Source organism: Phyllobates terribilis, unplaced genomic scaffold (genome assembly GCF_046119375.1).
Source record: "Phyllobates terribilis strain yellow unplaced genomic scaffold, ASM4611937v1 Scaffold_12__6_contigs__length_324123572, whole genome shotgun sequence".
NCBI classification, from domain to species: Eukaryota; Metazoa; Chordata; class Amphibia; order Anura; family Dendrobatidae; genus Phyllobates; species Phyllobates terribilis.
This window is the reverse complement of record NW_027362772.1, coordinates 265,930,991-265,954,349: the sequence shown is the minus strand read 5'-3', so window position 1 is coordinate 265,954,349 and position 23,359 is coordinate 265,930,991.

Genomic DNA, 23,359 nt, shown 5'->3' with positions numbered 1-23,359 from the left:
GTAACATACATAGCAAGAAAGTAACTCCTCAGCAGAGAACTGACATTGTTGTTCAGATCCACAGGTCTATGAGGATTAACCTGGGACCTTTGGATATTGACTGATGGCTGCAAAAATTAGCTCCATTAGTCCTTTAAAAACTAGAAGTCTATGGCCCCCAATTTGTGAAAGTGTTTATGTGGCACCCCAGGGATCTGGTTTCCACAGTAACAGCAATGTTATGTCTGAGAGCAGGTGGGAGGTCTCTTGGTCAGGAATCCTATGCATGCCACACCTCCTGCCCAGTCCTGGGAGGGGAAGAACTTCCCCTATATAAACCTAGGGCTGAGGCAGGGTTAGTGAGTAGAGAAGAAGTAGAGACAGAGAAAAGAAGCAAATATAGGAACAGAACATCAGGAGCTCTGTGGGAGCAGTGTTACAAGGAGTCAGGGGCTGGCAGCCGCAGAGCTCGCCCTGACTGAGAAGATTTCTTACCGGACCCGGAGTCCAAGGCTGTGGGGACTAACTCCTACCCAGCAGCAGAATCCGTCAGGCAGGGGATTCCAGGTCCTCTGGCCAAGAAACCCGAAGGCCCCGAGTCACCGGCCATACGGGTGAGCACCACACGGTACACTGAGGGACGTGGGCTACTTATACCCGCCTCTAGCAAGGTAGCCAGAAGAGTACAGTTAGTTTGGGAGGCCTACAACTCCGCCTGGCCAGGGGAGATCCCATCTGCTCAAGGACTGACCAGGCCCCAATCGCTAGTCAGTACTCCGGGAGGGTCTATCTTTGTCACCAGTAAAGACCCTGAACTACACCGTACCGTCTCCGAGTGGTTCCTGCTACCCCCATCATCCACGTCGGCTGCCCTGAGGCCATACCCCTCTCGTTGGGGGTTATACTATCACGCTGCACAATCCTACCACCGGCCTCAGCGGTCTGCCCTGCAGCAGCAGCTCCTTAGCTGTACTCAACGGGTGGCGTAGTCGTCCAACATCTACCGCTGATACATCGCCGCTCAGTTTGACTCCCTGGGCACGGACCGGGTCACCGCCACGAGACTACAACCCTCAACAGATCCGGCTCCGGGTAAGCTCCCGCGTGCGCAACGCAGCGCGACACAGGCCCAGGGGCGCGTCAACTTTTGGCGTAGTCGGCAGGATTTCGTGCCCGCAACCACCGGGTACTGCGTGCCTGAAAGAGACTGTTCAAACTTAGCTGTGGTGAAGATTCCCGCCATCCGGCGCCATTTTCAGCCTTCTTCCCGCCTTCCGTGGAGTTTTCCCGCCGTTGGACGCCATCTTGAAGACGTCGCGCGGGAAGAAGAGGGGCGTGGACTCCGAAAGCGCGCGAGAACTGAAGCCCCGCCTCACGTCCGGACGTCGCGTAAGGTCCTGGAAGGAGCCCAGCAGACGCCGATGTCACAGGAGCGCGACGGAAGGTCCTCAACCCTGACGATCTACTGCGGAGCCGCGGCCTACGGAAGAGGATCATCGCAAGGTAGGCCACGGTCCACTAGGGGGGAGGAGGATGTCGGATACGGAGGAGAGCTTCACTGCCTCAACCCCCGCCAGCGCCATCGCTGCTGCAGTCATGCCTTTCACCATGCCCTATATCCCGGGAGCGGCCTGGCTACCCCAGTACTCAGGGGAGTCACATACCCTGCATGACTTTAGAGAAAAGCTGGATAGCCTCTTCCAGGTGTACCCCCTCACAGAAGAGCAAAAAGTGAGCATCCTGGTGGCCCAATTAACTGGGGCAGCCCGAAGGGAGGTAAAGTCCTGGCCACCTGGGGGGAGGACTGTCGCAGGGATACTAACCCGGCTGAGGGACACCTTTGATACCCGCACCTCAGCCGAGATCAAGCTTAGATTCTACGGGTGCAAACAGTGGGCACATGAGAGTATAAGGGACTATGCCCTGAACCTACAAGAGGCCCTGAGAGCCATTAAGCAGACCGACCCTGACGGCGTGGGAGACGAGGACAGGCTGTTGACTGAACAATTTATAGAGGGTTTATATTGCAATGCCCACCGAACCCAGTTGCGGGCAATGGCCTTACAGGACCCTCATCTGGGATTTGCACAGTTCAAGGACAGAGCCATCCGGGTGCTCCGAGAACCGGCACCAGGTGGCGTTGTGACCCACAGACGCCCCACTACTACTTACCACCAGGAGGCGGCGCCCTTGTCGGCAGGGCCTGTGGGAGCTGATGCGCAGGCTTTGAGCAATGACCCGGCTCCAGACCTGCACCATCAGGTCCAAGAGCTAGCTAAAAGCGTTGCTGCGCTAACCCGAACTGTGCAGTCTTTACAGGTTTCTACTCCAGGGAAGATCCAGCTGGCATCCGGACCGGAGGACATCCCGTGGCGTCGACCAAGGAGGACCCCACCGGCCAGAGGAAGACCCAGCGACCGATACAACGAGGACGGACGACCCATCTGCCGCCGCTGTAATCAACCCAGACATATGGCAAGGTACTGTCCTTTAAACTGGCACAACCTAGGGTAGAGGGCCAACCCCCAGGAAAAAGATCATCAGGCCCATCGAACTGGCGCGACAAATATGTGGGAGGATGTCCAGTCTTGCCTGTGGTACTGGATGGCATTCCTATGAGTGCCCTAGTGGACACCGGGTCACAGGTCACCACCATCCCGTACGTGCTCTTCAAGCAGTACTGGAATGACTCGGATATTACCCGCTACCCTGACGACGACTTGAGTATCATCGCCAGCAATGGTCAGCCCGTGCCACAGATCGGATTTAAAGAGGTGACCATTAAAATTGGTAGAGTTGAACTGGCAGCACAGGGACTGATCATTGTAGACATTGACAAACACGAGAGTCACCCAAAGATAACTCTAGGAACTAATGTAATTGAAAATTGTCTTGCAGAGGTGATTTTCCTTTTACAGCAGGTTGCCAAGAACGCCAGCTCCGGCGAGCAGCGAGTGCTCCAAAAAGAGATCCGGGCACTGATGCGACGGCAATAGGTGGAACTCTCCGGCGGTGAGATTGGTAGCGTGAGAATGTGTGACCCTTTCCCTATTGCCATGCCCCCAAAAAGTGAAATGATGATTTGGTGCCGGGCAGCTATTGGTCTGAGAGGTAGAGATTACCAGGCAATGGTAGAACCAGTTTACTCAGACAGTAGGCCCACCATCTTGACAGCACGGGGGGTGGTTAATGTACGCCATGGGAGGGTGCCCGTTCGCATAATCAATATCGGGAAGAGGGAAGTGTACCTGCCCCGGTATGCCACGCTAGCCAAATTATATACCATTAACCAAAATGCTATACAATCTGTGGAACCCTTGCCTCCATCTCACCCGGAGGAAGGTAACGGCTCTAAGAAAACAATGGAGGACTGGTGTCAGCAACTACATTTGGGTACTGACTCCACTCCCTCACACCAGAAACAGGGAGTCTATCGGGTGGTTCAAGAGTACGAGAGAGTGTTTAGTAAACACCCGTTAGACTTCGGGCGAGTCAAGGGGGTAGAACACCACATCCCCACGGGAGACCATCCTCCCATAAAAGAGAGGTATCGACCCGTACCCCCTGCACACTACCAACACGCCAAGGGGATGCTTAGAGACATGAAGGAGGCTGGGGTGATCAGGGATAGCTGTAGCCCCTGGGCAGCTCCACTAGTCTTAGTCAAAAAGAAAGACAACACCATGAGGATGTGTGTAGATTACCGGAAAATCAACCGTATCACACACAAGGATGCGTACCCCTTACCAAGGATAGAGGAGTCTTTGGCTGCTTTAAGATCTGCTAACTTCTTCTCTACCTTGGATCTCACTAGTGGGTACTGGCAGGTTCCTGTAGCAGAGGCGGACCGGGAGAAGACCGCATTCACCACCCCGATGGGACTTAGCGAGTTTACCTGCATGCCGTTCGGACTCTGCAACGCACCAGGAACCTTCCAACGATTAATGGAGTGCTGTCTGGGCCACAGAAACTTCGAGACGGTCCTGTTGTACCTGTACGATGTCATCGTATATTCTAAGACTTATGAGGACCACCTGAAACACCTGGCGGAAGTGTTCGAAGCTCTGGCAAGCTACGGCCTAAAGGTGAAACCCTCCAAGTGTCACCTCCTGAAACCAAAGGTGCAGTACCTGGGACACGTGGTGAGCGCTGACGGAGTGGCTCCCGACCCTGATAAGATCACCGCAATTAAGGAATGGCCAAGTCCCTCCAGTGTAAAGGAAGTGCGGCAGTTCCTTGGGTTGGTAGGCTACTACCGCAGGTTCATCCCCGGTTTCACCAAAAAGGCAGCTCCTATGCAGGACCTCCTGATAGGCCAGTCCCGGAAGGCCAAGAACCAGAAGCCGCCCTTCAGATGGGAGAAGTTGGAAGAAGAGTCCTTCCGCCAGCTGAAGATAGCCCTCACGGGGGATGAAATCCTGGCATACCCGGATTACAGCCAGCCCTTTATCCTCTACACCGACGCAAGTAACATCGGGCTAGGAGCCGTGCTGTCCCAGATCCAGCAGGGGAAAGAGCGAGTAATCGCTTACGCCAGCCGAAAACTGCGACCCACCGAAAGAAACCCTGAGAATTACAGCTCATTTAAGCTAGAGTTCCTGGCAGTGGTGTGGGCAGTCACCGAACGCTTTAAGCACTACCTCGCTTCTTCCCGGTTCGTCGTGTACACGGATAACAACCCGTTGACACACCTGGACACGGCAAGACTCGGTGCCCTAGAGCAGAGATGGATGGCCCGCCTGTCCAACTACGAGTTCACCATCAAATACCGGGCAGGACGCTCCAATACCAACGCGGACGCCCTGTCCAGGATACCAAACCTACCGGACGTAGGAGAAGATCCAGAGGGACTGGAAGAAGTCGAACTCCCCGCGTTTCACCGTCATGGGACTATCCAGTATTCCCATCGGGTAAGGAGAAAGCAAGGCGCTACGCTTAACCCCTTACCTCACTACAACTGGGCGGAAACGCAAGACAGTGACCCTGCTGTCCGGCTGGTGAAGGAGATGCTGACTCAGCCAGAGGCTCGCCTTGACCCAGACGCTCCGGAGGAAGCCAAGCAACTGTGGGCAGAAAAGAGTAGACTGTTCCTTTACAAGGGGAAGTTGTGCCGCAGGATGGTTAACTCCCGGACGCATGAACTAATCTGGCAAGTAGTGGTGCCACGACGAGACGCAGCCATGGTGATGGAGGCATACCACGATGGAGCTGGGCATTTCGGATGGAAGAAGCTGGAGTTCCTGCTGCGCGGGCGGTTCCATTGGGTAGGCATGAGGGGAACCATCGAGAGGTGGTGCAGAGACTGTGGCCCGTGCAACCTGAGGAGGAAGGACCGTGCCAGCCAGAAGACTCCCCTGCAGTCCATCGTCACTCGGCAGCCGTTGGAACTGGTAGCCTTGGATCATGTAAAACTGACCCCAAGCAGAAGTGGCTACGTCTACGCGTTAACCATCGTGGATCATTACTCCCGGTTCTTGGTTGTCGTCCCCGTCAAGGACTTAACGGCTCAAACAGCAGCTAGAGCCTTCCAGCAGCACTTCTGCCGTCCACACGGGTACCCGGACCAAGTGCTGACGGACCAGGGACCTGCCTTTGAAGCGGAGGTCTTCCAGGAATTCTGCAATCTGTATGGCTGCCGGAAGATAAGGACGACACCCTATCATCCGCAAACTAATGGACTTTGTGAGAAAATGAACCAGGTGGTAATGGATCTTCTGAAAACGTTGCCCCTGGAAGAACGCAGTCTGTGGCCTGAGAAGCTGCCCGATCTGGTGGACCTATACAACCACATCCCGGTAGGTTCCACCAACTGTACCCCGGCTTACCTAATGAGGGCGAGACCTGGTAAGTTACCTGTTGACCTGGAAATGGGAGTCCTGACACCCGAGGACACTTCACCAGAAGCAGACTGGGACACAGAGAGGCAGCAGCAGTACCGGAAAGTACAGGAGAGCGTGGAGCGAAGTCTCTGTCAGGCTAGGGAGAGACAAGAGAAAACTTACAACCAGTATGCTCCCGCTGTTCCCCTGGTGCCCGGAGAGCAGGTCTTGAAGAGGAAAAGACGGCTCCACAAGTTGGACGACCAGTGGGAGAAGGACCCGTACACCGTACTGCCCTCAAGCCACGAGAACCCGAAGGTCTGTACCATCAGTAAAGACGGAGGGGAGACCACAGCCATTGTATCCCGGGATCACCTGAAGAAGTGTCCTGAACAGCTACGGAACCCTGAAGAGGAACAAGAAGACCATCGACCCGTAGAGGAAAGGGAAGATATGGTTAGTACTGTGCTCGGAGACTTCCCTCGGTCTTGGACTCAAGTCAATGGTGCAGTTGTGGTACCCGTACTCACCTTCCTCCAACCAGCATCCCAAGCACCTACGGAGCAACAGGTAGAGCTGGAAGAACAGCCGGTCCAGGAGGCAGAAGACCCCACACCAGCAGACCAGGAGGATCAACCCTCTGCTTGCAGTGAGCCTGCCATATCCCTAGTGAGCCAAAGGGCCCGTAGACCGCTGCCCAGTTTACCCTTAACAGCTCCTACACCCTGTAGTTCAGGGCCAGACAGTCAGCTCCGTAGGTCCACTAGGGCCACTAGAGGCCAGTTACCCGCACGTTGGAGGATTTGAAGTGTATAAATTGTTTTATTTGTGGTTACCTGTTTTTCTTGTTGCTTGTGTATAATTATGTGTTTCTAGTTGTTTATAGGAGTCTTTGGTGGATTTACCGGGAATCCTGTGTATATAGTTGGAGCGTAACCCAGGACGGACTAAAGACTGTTAAGGACTCGGGGCAGGACAGACCCCTACCTGGTTACGTCTCCCTGTTTTGGTGAAATGGACACCTTGCTTTCTTCAAAGACTGCACCCGGTTACGGACATGCCGTGACCACCTTTATGTGTTTCTTTATTGTATTGTTATTGTTATATCTTGTTATGTTTTTCTAAAATATGTTTAGTCCCGGAGTACTAAATTTCACTAGGAGGGAATGTGGCACCCCAGGGATCTGGTTTCCACAGTAACAGCAATGTTATGTCTGAGAGCAGGTGGGAGGTCTCTTGGTCAGGAATCCTATGCATGCCACACCTCCTGCCCAGTCCTGGGAGGGGAAGAACTTCCCTTATATAAACCTAGGGCTGAGGCAGGGTTAGTGAGTAGAGAAGAAGTAGAGACAGAGAAAAGAAGCAAATGTAGGAACAGAACATCAGGAGCTCTGTGGGAGCAGTGTTACAAGGAGTCAGGGGCTGGCAGCCGCAGAGCTCGCCCTGACTGAGAAGATTTCTTACCGGACCCGGAGTCCGAGGCTGTGGGGACTAACTCCTACCCAGCAGCAGAATCCGTCAGGCAGGGGATTCCAGGTCCTCTGGCCAAGAAACCCGAAGGCCCCGAGTCACCGGCCATACGGGTGAGCACCACACGGTACACTGAGGGACGTGGGCTACTTATACCCGCCTCTAGCAAGGTAGCCAGAAGAGTACAGTTAGTTTGGGAGGCCTACAACTCCGCCTGGCCAGGGGAGATCCCATCTGCTCAAGGACTGACCAGGCCCCAATCGCTAGCCAGTACTCCGGGAGGGTCTATCTTTGTCACCAGTAAAGACCCTGAACTACACCGTACCGTCTCCGAGTGGTTCCTGCTACCCCCATCATCCACGTCGGCTGCCCTGAGGCCATACCCCTCCCGTTGGGGGTTATACTATCACGCTGCACAATCCTACCACCGGCCTCAGCGGTCTGCCCTGCAGCAGCAGCTCCTTAGCTGTACTCAACGGGTGGCGTAGTCGTCCAACATCTACCGCTGATACATCGCCGCTCAGTTTGACTCCCTGGGCACGGACCGGGTCACCGCCACGAGACTACAACCCTCAACAGATCCGGCTCCGGGTAAGCTCCCGCGTGCGCAACGCAGCGCGACACAGGCCCAGGGGCGCGTCATTTACACCATAAAAATTTTTTTTAAAAACATCTGATCGTTGGGGGTGTAGGACCTGATCTATCCTAAGGATAGGTCTTCAATATTTAAATATTTTGTCAAAAGCGTCCGACAGCGTCAGTCCAGGTCTGGCAACAACCCCTGAAAAATCATCTTACTAAATTAGGTTCAGAATATTCGATGTTCGGGAACTTGCCAAAGGTCCACCATGGCCCTAAAGCGTCAATACTCCAATGTATCTCCCCAGCTTTGCCTTTTGTATAGGTGATACTTGCTGCATATGGATAATGAATGATGTCTAAGGTAACCTATAAAAAAAACAGGGCCATAAGGTCTGGTTGGGGGAAGTGCATGAGCGTATTCCGTATGTACCTGAAACCTATAATTTGTTCACGACATATGTTGCATGTGGGATTCATTCAGCTCTAGGGGGAATTATCAATAGGCTTTGGCGCATCAATTTACAGAACTCTACAAGTGACTCCCTGATGTTACGTCAGGTTAGAGCCCATGGCTTTGCACACGGAGCCTGGTTGGCAGTATATTATGTGGTCACTTTGCGTACTGCCACTTTCCAGGCACATGTCAGATAATCTATACAGCTGACATGTGCCCCTAACAGCCGCGGGTGGAACCGCGATCCACCCGCGGCTGTTAACATGTTAAATGCCGCTGTCAATCTCTGACAGCGGCATTTAACTTGCGCTTTCGGGAAGCGCGTCATTGGCTCCCCCATCGGCGACCCCGTCACATGATCGTGGGTCACTGATGGGTTGACATGACAACCCGGGGTCTGCAGGAGACCCCTGCAGTTATCACTGCCAGATTGCTATGATCCCCACCCTATGGTCACCGCTCATAGCAAGTGAGCAAGTCTGCTACACAGAGGCGATCTGATCATCACCTGTGTGTAGCAGAGGAGATCTGACAAGTGCTGCTTCTAGTGTCCTATGGAGACTATAGAAGCAAGGAAAAAGTGAAAAAAAGTTTTAAAAATATAAAAAAAATATAAACGTTTAAATCACCCCCCTTTTGCTCCATTCAAAATAAAACAATAAAAAAACCACACATACACATATTTGGTATCGCCGCGTTCAGAATCACCCGATCTATCAATATAAAAAAAAAATTAATCAGATTGGTAAATGGCATAACGATAAAAAAATTCAAAATGCCTGAATTACGTTCTTTTGGTCGCCGCAACATTGCAATAAAATGCAATAACGGGCGGTCAAAACATCGGATCTACCCCAAAATGGTATCAATAAAAACTTCAGCTCGGCGCGCAAAAAATAAGCCCTCACCTTGCCCCCTGAAAAATGGAGACGCTACGGGTCTCGGAAAATGGCGCCATTTTTTTTGGGCAAACTTTGGATTTTTTTTTCACCACTTAAATAAAAAAGAACCTACAGTATATATTTTTTTGGGTGTCTACGAACTCATAATGACCTGGAGATTAATATTGGAAGGTCAGTTTTAGCATTCAGTGAACGTGGTAAAAAACAACAACTGTGGAATTGCACTTTATTTGCAATTTCACCGCACTTGGAATTTTCTTCCTGTTTTCCAGTACACGATATGGTAGAACCAGTGATGGCGTTTAAAAGTACAACTCGTCCCCCCAAAAAATAAGTCCTCACATGGCCATATTGGCTGAAAAATAAAAAAGTTATGGCTCTGGGAAGAAGGGGAGCAAAAAACGAAAACGGAAAATGGTCCGGTCATGAAGGGGTTAATGTCAATGCGCTTCAGAGTCCATCTGACTCCTTCCTCAGGACAACCACACATGAAAATGACGGCTGACAGGATGGAAAATCTCATCATGTGCAAATAATCTTATTGATTCGCTCTGCTATTATGTATGGACTGAGGATAGCGACGATTAACTATGTGCAAGACTTGGAGGATAATTATCCTTACTAGATCTTGCAAGGAATGGCTTAAAGGGGGAATCCCCTGAAAAATGATGGAAGATAATCTCCATGGAAATCTAACCCCCAACCTAGTCCTACAAGTTATCCATCCAGTGACATAACTTGGGCTTCCTGGGCTCCAATGGAAAATCTGTAACACCTGACCCCCCACCTACCATGTGCCGCTTATGATATTGGTAGCCCTTATGTGGCCAATTAACTTTAGGACCCCCTTCCCAGGCACCAGGTGTGACAGCTACCTCTGTACCCCCTATAGCTACGGCTCTGGTCAGAAGTCATCAGAGTTCTCCATTATTGGTTTCTTGCTCCTTTGTTGAAAAAAATCCCAATGATTGAAATCTCCAATGAGCCTATAGGGGGTTCAATTCTGGATTCAGAACGTCCATGATGATGGCAGTAGATAAAGGGATATAGAAGATGTGGTGGTGGGAAATGTCCTAATCCAGTCCATACAATGAGACATATACTTGACATTTTCACCTCATCAGTGGTTGTATCTTATACAACCCTTTCAGGTGAGCTTAAACCCTTTTTATCCTCACTAATTTACTTGGATAAGACCCTATTGCGCTTTGCATTTTTTCATTTTTTAATAACAGGAATAACACTTTAAGAACACCCCCACATCCCTTTCAGATGCATAAATACCAACAGTCCTGAATTTCCCGGGACCACAAGTCGGACTGGCCCACAGCTGAACAGGTGAATTCCCAAGTGGGCCCCCTCAAATTTCTACATGAGCTGTTTTTGGCACAATACGCTTGATGAAACTTGTCCACAAAAGGGTAGCATTTCATCATTTATTTAACAAGCTACCCTTTTTATTATTTTGTAGAAGCATAGGCAAATTTGTGAACAAGGTTAAGGTAATATTGCATAAAGCTGAACAGTAGGCCTCAGAATTAATTTCATTGGTGGGCCTTTAACACCCCAGTCCGTCGCTGCTTGGGACTGTCATAAATTTCTGGAAATTATCCCATTGAAGTAGCACATGTAGCAGTCCTAAAAGTGGATTTCCCATACTCTTTAAAAACCTCATGTCCGCCTAAAAGCGGAAGCGTTGCTTTTATTTCATAAATCTATAGTTCACATCGAAATAAGAAACTTTGTAATAAATCTTATCAGAGTAATCCACTTCTTTTTTGCCCTACATTGCTCATTCATTCTCAATTGATGGGTAAATTCTGAGATAGGGGATGACAGTTGGTGCTTATAAAAATCTATGGAGGAGGGAGGAGCTTACAGTTCTCCATAGAACATAATGAGCACCAACTGTCACATGACAAGATCGAGGTTTATCGCATTAGTAAACCTGTTACCTGCTAATATTGATAGAAACTGGTAAGGATATGGGAGTGCCTTTTAAAGTTGCAGACCGAGAACTGGATTAATGAAAAAGGTAAATAAAACTGCACAGAGCTAGGACTAATCGGGAGTAAGGATTTTCAGCTGACTATCCCACCATAGTCTTTCCCACCCGTTTCTCTTTGGTGGGTTTCAGACATTACTTGGTATAATATCTACAAGAATGGATGTAGGAGGGATGTGACATAAATTACCGTGTTAGGATAAGGACAGAAGGGCTGAATAAACAGAGAGGGACATACGGGGAAGTCTTCTAATCCTTGTCTACAAACAGCCTGTAGGCCGTGGTTCCTGTTACTACAGCAGCAAATGTCTTTTATCTTTTTTTTTTCACTTCCGCGTATGTTGGTGTAATTAGTGGGCTTTTCATCGCCAAGGTGTCCAGTCACATGGAAGAAATAGGAGCACCCCTATTCCTGCCACTCAATTATTCCTTGTTAATTATATTAATGTTCCTCATTACACGTGTAGTACTGGCGGAAGGTTATAGAGGTATTCCCACAATTCACATTTATCAGGAAAGGTGGGGCTCCACTGCTGTGACCCCAACAATTCGTCAGATCTCTATCAGGCCCCTTTGGAGATTTTTTATTTATAGAGATAATTTAACTTTTAGGCCTCAAACACAATGGCGTACCATGAAGCTTCGGGGCCCAATGCAAAATCTCCAACATTAATAGTAATGGTCTTTTCTAGGGATGAGCAAACCCAAAGTGTAAAGTTCAAGGTTCGTACCGGACACCTAGTATCCAGTACCGAAGTACGAACATAGACTTTTTCCCAGAAGTCCGTTTTACTGTTCGGGTAGCCAATCAACAATCTTTTAGGCTGTGAGAACTTCTGGAGCCATCACAGCCATGCCCAAGTATTGGAGGCTGGGGGCTGATATTAATAGACTGGGAGCTCCATGGATATTGGCCCTTTCCCAGCATAAAAAGACCAGCTCACAGCTCTCTGCTTCCCCTTGGCTGGTTATTAAAAATAGTGGGGACCCCAAGTCGTTTATTTCATTTATTAAGTACAGTAAAGTACACACGCAAGGCACTGCTCCACTCCTCCACTTGGACCTCCGCCTCCCGATTCAAGATTATTTTTTATATTTTTTACACTATAGTAATTTCCCTATTCACATTTGTTTGCCGGTCAATTGTCCTGCTCTTAGCCCCATTTTGCTTCCCTTTGAAGCCCCTTAGCCCTTACTACATCTATTTACAACCATTTTACAGCACCAAAGTTTGGGTCTCCATTGACTTATATGTTGTTCGGGGTCAAGTTCGGGTCAAGTTCTGATACCTGAACCAAACTTTGGACTAAAGTTCAGCCGAACCTGACAAACTCAAACTTCCTTGGGTCCACTCATCCCTCGTCTTCTCATATGGGCCGAAGGGACCTTTTGTGCTCCAGGTCGCAGATGCGACAGCAACACCTGCACCCACCATAATGACACCCCTGCTCAAAGCTAATCTCTTCAGCTTTGTATTATGAAGTCATAAGAATAAACAAGCAATCAGATTCATGCTGCCATAGTCCGGTGTCCCGTCTGTTCCACCGTGGCAGCTAGTTTCCACTTCTGTGCCTGCCATCCTCGGCCCAGTAACCTAGTCACTTCTGATGTTTACTAAGCATGACGTTGCATGAGATCACTAGACCTAATGCAACGGCTTAGATGTGCATCGCAATGCAACATCATGACATGGCGGTCTCTTGTAAGCCTTAGAGATACTGGAATAAGGATGCTGAGAGGAGAAATGAAGAAAGCCTGTCTCGGAGGATCCAACTGGACACAGGTCTAGGGCAAAGCTACTCATAAGCATTGCATGTGCCTCCATGTGGTGCCTCCATGTGGTATTTCTAGGGGAACCTCCCATACTTCCATGAAGAGTTAGCAAATTTCCAAGGTGCCACCAACGTCTCCTGAAAGCAGTGCTTTCACATGGGTTTTTTGCGCTTGCTTCCCAGATGCTCCATCATTAGACACAGCCGCAGTGTCCAAGTACACAATGAGGAGCAGGGTAATGGGATATGACGGGGCTTGACTAAGCATCGCCTGAAATATTATGAAAAAAATGTCAACTCAATGGACCTCCTAAACAATCATCGACAAAAGTTGGCAAGTATGTGGTTTCCTAAAACAGCACCGGTTGGAGGGTAGAGTACGAAGAAGACGACAAATATAAGTCTTTATACCTCTCCAACCTTTGTTATCCATCTCGGGTTTGGCTAAAGTAACCGTATCCAAAGTGTGAAGGTTCATAAAGAGAAAAGGAACTTGAAAAGATGCATGTTTAGGGATGATGCATCAATGTAACCATAAAATGCTAAAAATTAGACAAAATGCCCAAATTGTTTGGAATGCCACATGTGGATCAATGGCTAGTTTATGAGGCACACCATACTTTTATATTTGTATTTTGCGCTGTCCTTTTTCTAGATAGTCGAGGTATTCTATATTTCTAATATATTTTTCCATAAATGTTTTAAATGTATATATTTATATAAATGTAATTGCCATCATTTTTTTTTCTAAGTGTTTTTGGGGATTTTATGGGAGGGAGGAGGCGGGAAACATGGTTTTGTTATACGTGTTTTTTTCTGTTCAGTGTTATTTGTTTTTATCTTTAGTATGCATATTAAATGTATATTTATATATTGGTACCTAAAATAGGTTTCCCATGTATAATGTGCAAACATAAGAACCCATATCACTAGCATCTAAGGTAACGTCAGGGCATGTTAACACGTGTTCTAACACTAGTGGTGGGGACACCTGATCCAACTGAGCAGAGAGACTTTGGAAACCATGCTGATATCACTGGGATTTCCTTATGTCTTGGAATTAGAGGAGCAACTACAACTCCAGTGTATTCATCATCATCTGAGCACAGACTTATTCCACGTTCACACGTTCAGTATTTGGTCAGTATTTTACATCAGTATTTGTAATCCAAAATCTGGAGTGGGTGAAAAATGGAGAAGTGGTGACGTGTTTCTATTATACTTTTCCTCTGATTGTTCCACTCCTGGTTTTGTCTTACAAATACTGATGTGAAATACTGACTAAATATTGAACATGTGAACGTGACCTAAAAGGAGGTGTCGGGTGAAAACAAGTAAGGCTGTGTTCCCACGATGAGCTTTTGGTGAGTTTTTGATGTTGCAGATTTTCTGCACCATTTCAGCACCCACTAAGTAAAATGGGTTACTTGCTTTTTTTTCGAAAATATGCAGCTTAAAAAGCTCACCAAAAACTCATTGTGGGAACGTAGCCTTACTTGTCGATCAGTGGATGTCCAATCGCTGGGCTCTGGACTGGCAAAGCGGTGAACTTTTATTCCCGTTAAAATGGAGCGGTGCACAAGCTCCTCTGTCTCTTCATTCATTCCCTATGGGGCTGCTGAGCTCTGTGCTCTGCTTTTAAAGCAGCCCCATAAAGAATGAATAAAGCAGTGTTCGAGCCGCTCAATTTTGTAAGAGCGATAAAATTGCCCCATTGGGGATAACATTTCTCCTGTGCTGGTCCCATCGGTCAGACACCACCCAATTGGCACCTATCATCCGGACTTGTTTTCACTAGACAACCCCTTTAAACTACCCATATATACAACTGGTCACAGACTTAAAACAATTCTCCCATACACGTTAGATAGCTATTGGCCAAAAATTGCTCAACAGACAGCTCTTTCCCAGCTCCTCTTTGGGAGAGCCGCTATCAGACACCTCTGACGGCGGCTTATCTCCAGAAGAACCAGGGTCGTCTGTTGGGAAACGGACATGCCCGATGTTTATGTAGTAAAGCCAAGTACCAGCCCCTATATACGGTACATTTCAGATGGGGACAACTTTAAATTTTTCCTCCTCTTATTCTAAGAGCCATAACCTTTTTTTTCCTATCCACAAAGATCTACGAGGGCTTCTTTCTTGCGGGACAAGTTGTAGTTTTTAATGACACCATAAATTTTAATATGTAATGTACTGAAAATATTAAAAAACTTAGGGTGGAGTTAGGTCACTACGATACGTCGTTTTTGAATAAATATAATTTTTTTTAAATTTTAGTGGTGAAAAAAAAAAAGTCGGAAACTTTGTAAACAAAATAAAAATGTTTGTGTCTCCATATTCTGAGCTTTATTCTTCCCTTCATGGAGCTGTGCAAGGGTTTGTTTTTTGTGTGGCGAGACAATGCTTTTATTGGCGCCATTTTCGGCTACATACAACATTTTAGTCACTTTTTATTGCAATTTTTCGGGAAGGTGTGGTACAAGAAAAAACAGCAATTATGGTGTTTCTTTTTTTTTAGATTATGTTTTACCTTATGGGTTAAGTAATTTTATATTTTAATAGATCGGACTTTTATTGATGTAAGGATACAAAATATGCTTATTTTTTATTTTACTTTTGTATTGGGAAAAGGGTAGTGAGTATGCTTTTTTTTTTCTACTTTTATTACTTATATTTTTTACTGCATTAGGGATAATTTGATCTCTTGTACTCTATACATCAGTACTACTGTATATACAACCCCAGGCAAAAATTATGGAATCACTGGGCTCGGAGGATGTTCATTCAGTTGTTTAATGTTGTTGAAAAACAGCAGATCACAGACATGGCACAAAACTAAAGTCATTTCAAATGGCAACTTTAGGGCTTTAAGAAACACTAAAAGAAATCAAGATTAAAAATGTGGTACTCAGTAAGGGTAATTTTTTTCAGACCAAGCAGAGGGAAAAAATTATGGAATCACTCAATTCTGAGGAAACAATTATGGAATCATTAAAAAACAAACGAACACTCCAATACATCACTAGTATTTTGTTGCACCACTTCTGGCTTTAATAACAGCTTGCAGTCTCTGAGGCATGGACTTAATGAGTGACAAACAGTATTCTTCATCAATCTGGCTCCCACTTTTTCTGATTGTTGTTGCCAGATCAGCTTTGCAGGTTGGAGCCTTGTCATGGACCATTTTCTTCAACTTCCACCAAAGATTTTCAGTTGGATTGAGATCCGGACTATTTGCAGGCCATGACATTGACCTTATGTGTCTTCTTTCAAGGAATGTTTTCACAGTTTTTGCTCTATGGCAGGATGCATTATCACATTGAAAAATGATGTCATCATCCTCAAACATCCTTTCAATTGATGGGATAAGAAAACTGTCCAAAATATCAATGTGAACTTGGGCATTTATTGAAGATGTAATGACAGCCATCTCCCCAGTGCCTTTACCTGACATGCAGCCCCATATCATCAATGACTGTGGAAATTTGCATGTTCTCTTTATGCAGTCATTTTTATTAATCTCATTGGAACGGCACCAAACAAAAGTTCCAGCATCATCACCTTGCCCAATGCAGATTCGCGATTTATCACTGAATATAACTTTCATCCAGCCATCCACAGTCCACGATTACTTTTCCTTAGCCCATTGTAACCTTGTTTTTTTCTGTTTAGGTGTTAATAAGGACTTTTGTTTAGCTTTTCTGTATGTAAATCCCATTTCCTTTAAGCGGTTTCTTACAGTTCGGTCATAGACATTGACTCCAGTTTCCTCCCATTCATTCCACATTTGTTTTGTTGTGCATTTGCTGTTTTGGAGACATATTGCTTTAAGTTTCTGGTCTTGATGCTTTGATGTCTTCCTTGGTCTACCAGTATGTTTGCCTTTAACAACCTTCCCATGTTGTTTGTATTTGGTCCAGATTTTAGACACAGCTGACTGTGAACAACCAACATCTTTTGCAACATTGCGTGATGATTTACCTTCTTTTAAAGAGTTTGATAATCCTCTCCTTTGTTTCAATTGATATCTCTCATGTTGGAGCCATGATTCATGTCAGTCCACTTGGTGCAACAGCTCTCCAAGGTGTGATCACTCCTTTTTAGATGCAGACTAATGAGCAGATCTAATTTGATGCAGGTGTTAGTTTTGGAAATGAAAATTTACAGGGTGATTCCATAATTTTTTCCTCAGAATTGAGTGACTCAATAATTTTTTCCCTCTGCTTGGTCTGAAAAAAATTACCCTTACTGAGTACCACATTTTTAATCTTGATTTCTTTTAGTGTTTCTTAAAGCCCTACAGTTGCCATTTGAAATTACTTTAGTTTTGTGCCATGTCAGTGATCTGCTTTTTTCAACAACATTAAACAACTGAATGAACATCCTCCGAGCCCGGTGATTGCATAATTTTTGCCAGGGGTTGTAGTAAAAATACAAATCTCCTATCAAGACCAGCATCATAGGAGTACAAAGATTGTGGTGTTGAGGGTCCTCAGAAGGCCCCTGGCTACATGGCTCCTCACTCTGTGATCGTGGTCATACCTTCCAGACTCCCGGCGTTGCAAAGAATTGCAGCACTTAAATGCCGCTGTCATATATTGGTTAAGCAGCCATCAGAGCTAACTCATATTGCTGTTGTTCGAGGCAGGTTTGCAGCAGGTGTCAGAAAGGGAGATGACTACCTGACTGATCTAATGTTTATGGTGGACTTCCAAAAATGATGTCAAGGGAAAAGGGTTTAAGTGGTCAGAATTTAACACATCTTTCTGTTTCCCTGTGAAATAAGCCACCCCCACAGGCTCCCCCATTTAAAACATAAGCATGCTCTACCAAGCGTGCATGTGTATCGGGGAATCGGGAGAGAGATCATCTTGTTTTCTCTACCACCATCTTAGGCTTTTGAGAACCTTTAGGCCCTGTACGCCTCTGCACTTGGTCAGAAGTCTTTCAGAGACTCATGTTCTGATACATAGATAGGATGAGGACAGGGATGAACTATTCTCAGGAAGGCCACATTATTTTAGAGGTTTTTCCATTTTAAACATCGATAGCAAATCCTGAGAATATACCTGACCCTTTGCAGGTGGGGGATTACAGTGTCTATATGCTTTTTTCTATTGTAGCTCTATTCACAGCTAGCTGTTGCTTGGATTCACAATTTAATACATCACACAATACAAGAAACTTACCGAGGAAGAGGATGCCAACATATTTTTTTTCTAGAAGCCACCATCCACCATGATGTAGCCCTTATTTCCACTACTACCCATATAGATTTCACAGGACCACATTTTTTCTCAGAGAGCAGTTGGTCCCAAAGAGTAGACTGGACGTATTCACACATCCGTTAAAATCACAGCTCCGAGAGTGAGATCCATGAGAATCCGAGCATGTCCTATTCTCATCCGATTTGCAGATCAGACTTGGCCACTCAAGTCTTTGGGGATCGGTGAGCCATGGATACAAATCGGAAGGGTTCTGATTTGCTTCCATTTTGCATCCATGTCTTACAGATCTGTTGCTTAAAGGTATACTTGAATGAAAACACACGACCTTCCGAAGGGTTTTTGTTGTCTTGGAAGCAAACAAATCTCTTCAATGAGATAAAAAATGAAAGAGAAAAGAATGGATGCAACTAAGATGACAACTGAAAAAAAATTGTCTGTTTGTCTTGGATGATAGCGCTCACAAAGATGTATGAATATAGCCTTTTCGGTCACCATACACATTAAACTAAAAGCATTATCAGCGGGATTGGTCAACATTCTGATGGTTATGGGGTCCTTCTCAGATTTTCAATGGTAGTTCTATTTGTTTAGTGGGTTGGTAGACTCATATCAGAGGAGTCTGGCAGCTGCTCTCTCATAGAGAACCTAGGAGCATTCGGGTGAGCCAAGCTCTCAGTGTATGTGGAGTTAGGAGAGATAGCTGCAAATAATCTTTTGATAGATATGTAAAGTGCATGGGCCCTTTAGAGTAACAGTTTAATCTATTTAGGTAGATCAGAGGGTGACATTTCTCTTGAAGATGTCAGAGTTCTAGGGGTTGCATTAAGGAAACCTTACTTGGCAAACAAAGATGGTGTCTAATTTCTGTACAAGTCAGTCCAACAGAGGCATTTGCCTAAGGGCAAATGAAGTAGGAACGTTGGCTCTAGCTCAGCTGATTCGTGTGATGTCAACAATTTGGCTCAAGATGACAAACCTAAGATTGAGGTGGAATCAGTAGTATATTCAGTATTGATCACTACATGAAGATACCAGAATTAGAAAAACATGACTGCTTTTTTCCAAAAGCAGCAGCACCCTTTCCATGGATTGTGTCTGCAACCTCAGATCAATCATGTTTTTATAGTCATGGAAGTCACCTTTAAAGTGGTTCTCTGTAGAAATCAGAATCTTGTTGCATAATTATTTTACTGGAGAATATACCTGAGATACTGCACCTCATGAAGCACCATATAGTGGCTCCTGGAGTCCGCTGCAGCTCCATAAAACTGTAGGACGCTCCGTATGCCAACATAGAGGTTCCTGCATTTGGCTATTTCATGTACATGATGCCTTATACTCATGTACCGTGAGTGGCCACTTTGTTGGAGACACTAGCTCTTTCATGAACAAAGGCCAGGATTTCACTGCAGGATTTTTTCATACAATAGTGTTGAGAATAAACCAGGAATGGTGTGATCAAGGAAAATCATCCAGGAAAAAGGAACCCTATGGATAGTGAAGGATTTCAAGAATCATCAAATAGGCTGTGCACAGTCAAGCAAATTACGACACTGTTGTCCAACCAATGTGTCCAAACGTACAACTCAATATATCTTAGCACCAATGGACTATAACAGCAGACGACCAGTTTGAATGCCCAAGACAAGACTCCAGTGGGCAAAAAAGCCCAAAACTGGATTATTTAACATTGGAAAAACATTGACTTTTCAGATGAATCCGGAGTTATGTTCCTTGCTGATAGGAGGGTCGAAATTTGGCACAAGTAACATGAATCAATGAACCTTTCCTGACTAATGTCAACAGTTCAGGCTGTTGGAGGTGGAGTAATGAAGTGGGGAATGTTTTCTCCATACACTCTGGGTCCTCAGATACCTGTGGATGGATGTTTGAACAGTAGGTCTTACCTGTGCATTATCATCCTTTCATGGCACCTGTTTACCCTAAGGCAGAAGGGCCATGCACCATGCCATAAGAGTCGCATATCCATGAATTGGTTCCAGGAAAATGTCAGTAAGTTTTCTTTGCTTTTCTGGTTTTCACAGTCCCTAGAACTTAATCCTATAGAGTATCTCTGGAATGAGATGGTTGTCAGTACCTCTATATAATCTGCGTCAACTGCGAGAAGCGATCCTGGTCAATAATCCTCCTGCAGAACCATTTCATCATCTAATGGAATCTATGCCATGAGGAACCACTATGGTTTGAAGACAAAAGAAAATCCAATGATCTACTAGATGTTTACTAAATGGGGATCTTCTAACTGAAGTCAATTTTTACAGAGAACGAATGTCTGTCTTTGAAATATTAGTTTTAATAAGCGCATTATCCCCGAGATATAAGGTTGTGATTTTCTTGTTGATCGTGAAGGACTAACTGCACAGGAACGAGCGGGAGACTAATATAATTGTCAAAGGTTATTATACGCCCACTGATACTGTAAGGGGGAAGACCGGGGTGTAAGTACTTTCAGAGCAAGGGATCCGGAACTGCCGGGGCCGTACCTCTTGTTGCAGGGGGAAGACAGACTGCAAGCAGAGGAGTCATGTGACAGGGAAGCAGGGGGTGTGTCGAGAGAGAGAGCTGGGAGGTCAGGTAACATAGGGACTCCTGGTGTGACGAGAGAGAGGGAGAGACGAGGACGTTTGTGCGGGAAAGCGGAGCTGGGTCCTGCGGAGCAGAGCAGTGTAAGAGGGTCCAGGCTCCTGGCTGCAGGACTTGGAGCAAGGGATCCGAGTGCAGTGGACTGGAGGAGTCAAGCTGACTGTAGGGAGAAGAGACGCAGGGTCCGTGGAGCTGAGCATGTGAGGTGCACTGTTATGGACTAGGGGCTAAGCGGGTAAAACCGGAGCCGCCCGCTGCCACCAGAAGACGGAGCATTGTTTGGGCGGAGAAGCCTGAAGACTGCGTCACCAGCACCAGCTGGCAACTGCCTTGTGGAGGATACAAGTCAGCTAAGTGAAAAAACTTTTGTTTGTTACCGGTTTGACTCTGCTACATCTAGTTAAACTGTAAACTGTCAGTTACAGACTTATACCTGCTATTTCCCCATATTTTCCCCTGTTACTCCCTGCATGGAGATTCATCTTGTTATCATAAACTTTCCCTGTTTGTTAACCCTGTATTGGCTGCTCTGTGCTTCTGTGTCACTGCATCTAAAGTACCCGTGTTACAATACTCTACTAAACCATTGTCTGGAAGCTGCAGAAGAAGTTTTTCCGGGTGGTGGCTGTTGCAGCCAGTGACATTCACTTACATGTTGGAATTGTAGCTATTTCACATAAAAATATATGAAAACTGAGCTTTTTATCTCAAGACTAGAAATTTGAAAGTTTTATAATTTATTTTTTATATGTTTTAATGTCAAATATTCATAAAAGGGGCTCCGATGAGAAAATACACTGCTCAAAAAAATAAAGGGAACACTTAAACAACAGACTATAACTCCAAGTAAATCAAACTTCTGTGAAATCAAACTGTCCACTTAGGAAGCAACACTGATTGACAATCAATTTCACATGCTGTTGTGCAAATGGAATAGACAATAGATGGAAATTATTGGCAATTATCAAGACACACTCAACAGAGGAGTGGTTCTGCAAGTGGGGACCACATACCACATCTCAGTACCAGTGCTTTCTGGCTGATGTTTTGGTCACTTTTGAATGTTGGTTGCGCTTTCACACTCGTGGTAGCAAAAGACGGACTCTACAACCCACAGAAGTTGCTCAGGTAGTGCAGTTCATCCAGGATGGCACATCAATGCGAGCTGTGGCAAGAAGGTTTGCTCTGTCTGTCAGCATAGTGTCCAGAGGCTGGAGGCACTACCAGGAGACAGGCCAGTACACCAGGAGACGTGGATGGGGCTGTAGAAGGGCAACAACCCAGCAGCAGGACTGCTACCTCCGCCTTTGTGCAAGGAGGAACAGGAGGAGCACTGCCAGAGCCCTGCAAAATGACCTCCAGCAGGCCACAAATGTGCATGTGTCTGCACAAACGGTTAGAAACCGACTCCATGAGGGTGGTATGAGGGTCCAACGTCCACAGATGGGGGTTGTGCTCACAGCCCAACACAGTGCAGAATGCTTGGCATTTGCCACAGAACACCAGGATTGGCAAAGTCGCCTTTGGCGCCCTGTGCTCTTCACAGATGAAAGCAGGTTCACACTGAGCACATGTGACAGACGTGACAGAGTCTGGAGACGCCGTGGAGAGCGATCTGCTGCCTGCAACATCCTTCATCATGACCGGTTTGGCAGTGGGTCAGTAATGGTGTGGGGTGGCATTTCTTTGGAGGGCCGCACAGCCATCCATGTGCTCGCCAGAGGTAGTCTGACTGCCATTAGGTACGACGTGAGATCCTCAGACCCCTTGTGAGACCATATGCTGGTGCGGTTGGCCCTGGGTTCCTCCTAATGCAGGACAATGCCAGACCTCATGTGGCTGGAGTGTGTCAGCAGTTCCTGCAAGATGAAGGCATTGAAGCTATGGACTGGCCCGCCCGTTCCACAGACCTGAATCCGATTGAGCACATCTGGAACATCATGTCTCGCTCCATCCACCAACGTCACGTTGCACCAGAGACTGTCCAGGAGTTGGCGGATGCTTTAGTCCAGGTCTGGGAGGAGATCCCACAGGAGACCATCCAAAACCTCAGCAGGAGCATGCCCAGGCATTGTAGGGAGGTCATACAGGCACGTGGAGGCCACACACAATACTGAGCCTCATTTTGACTTGTTTTAAGGACATTACATCAAAGTTAGATCAGCCTGTAGTGTGTTAACTTTAATTTTGGGGGTGACACCAAATCCAGGCCTCCATTGGTTAATAAATTTGATTTCCATTGATGATTTTTGTGTGATTTTTTTGTCAGCACATTCAACTTTGTACAGAACAAAGTATTCAATGAGAATATTTCATTTATTCAGATCTAGGATGTGTTATTTGAGTGTTCCCTTTGTTTTTTTGAGCAGTGTATATCACCAGCATTCAGAATTTTCTTAATTTCCATCCATTGCAATGATGAGTGACTGCACGGTCATGTATCAATGAACTAGATGGAAACATCCCTACTTTTGACACACCAGACTTCACACTTTAGAGCTAAATCAGTCAAACAAGCCATCTATCTGATGTGCATGGGGT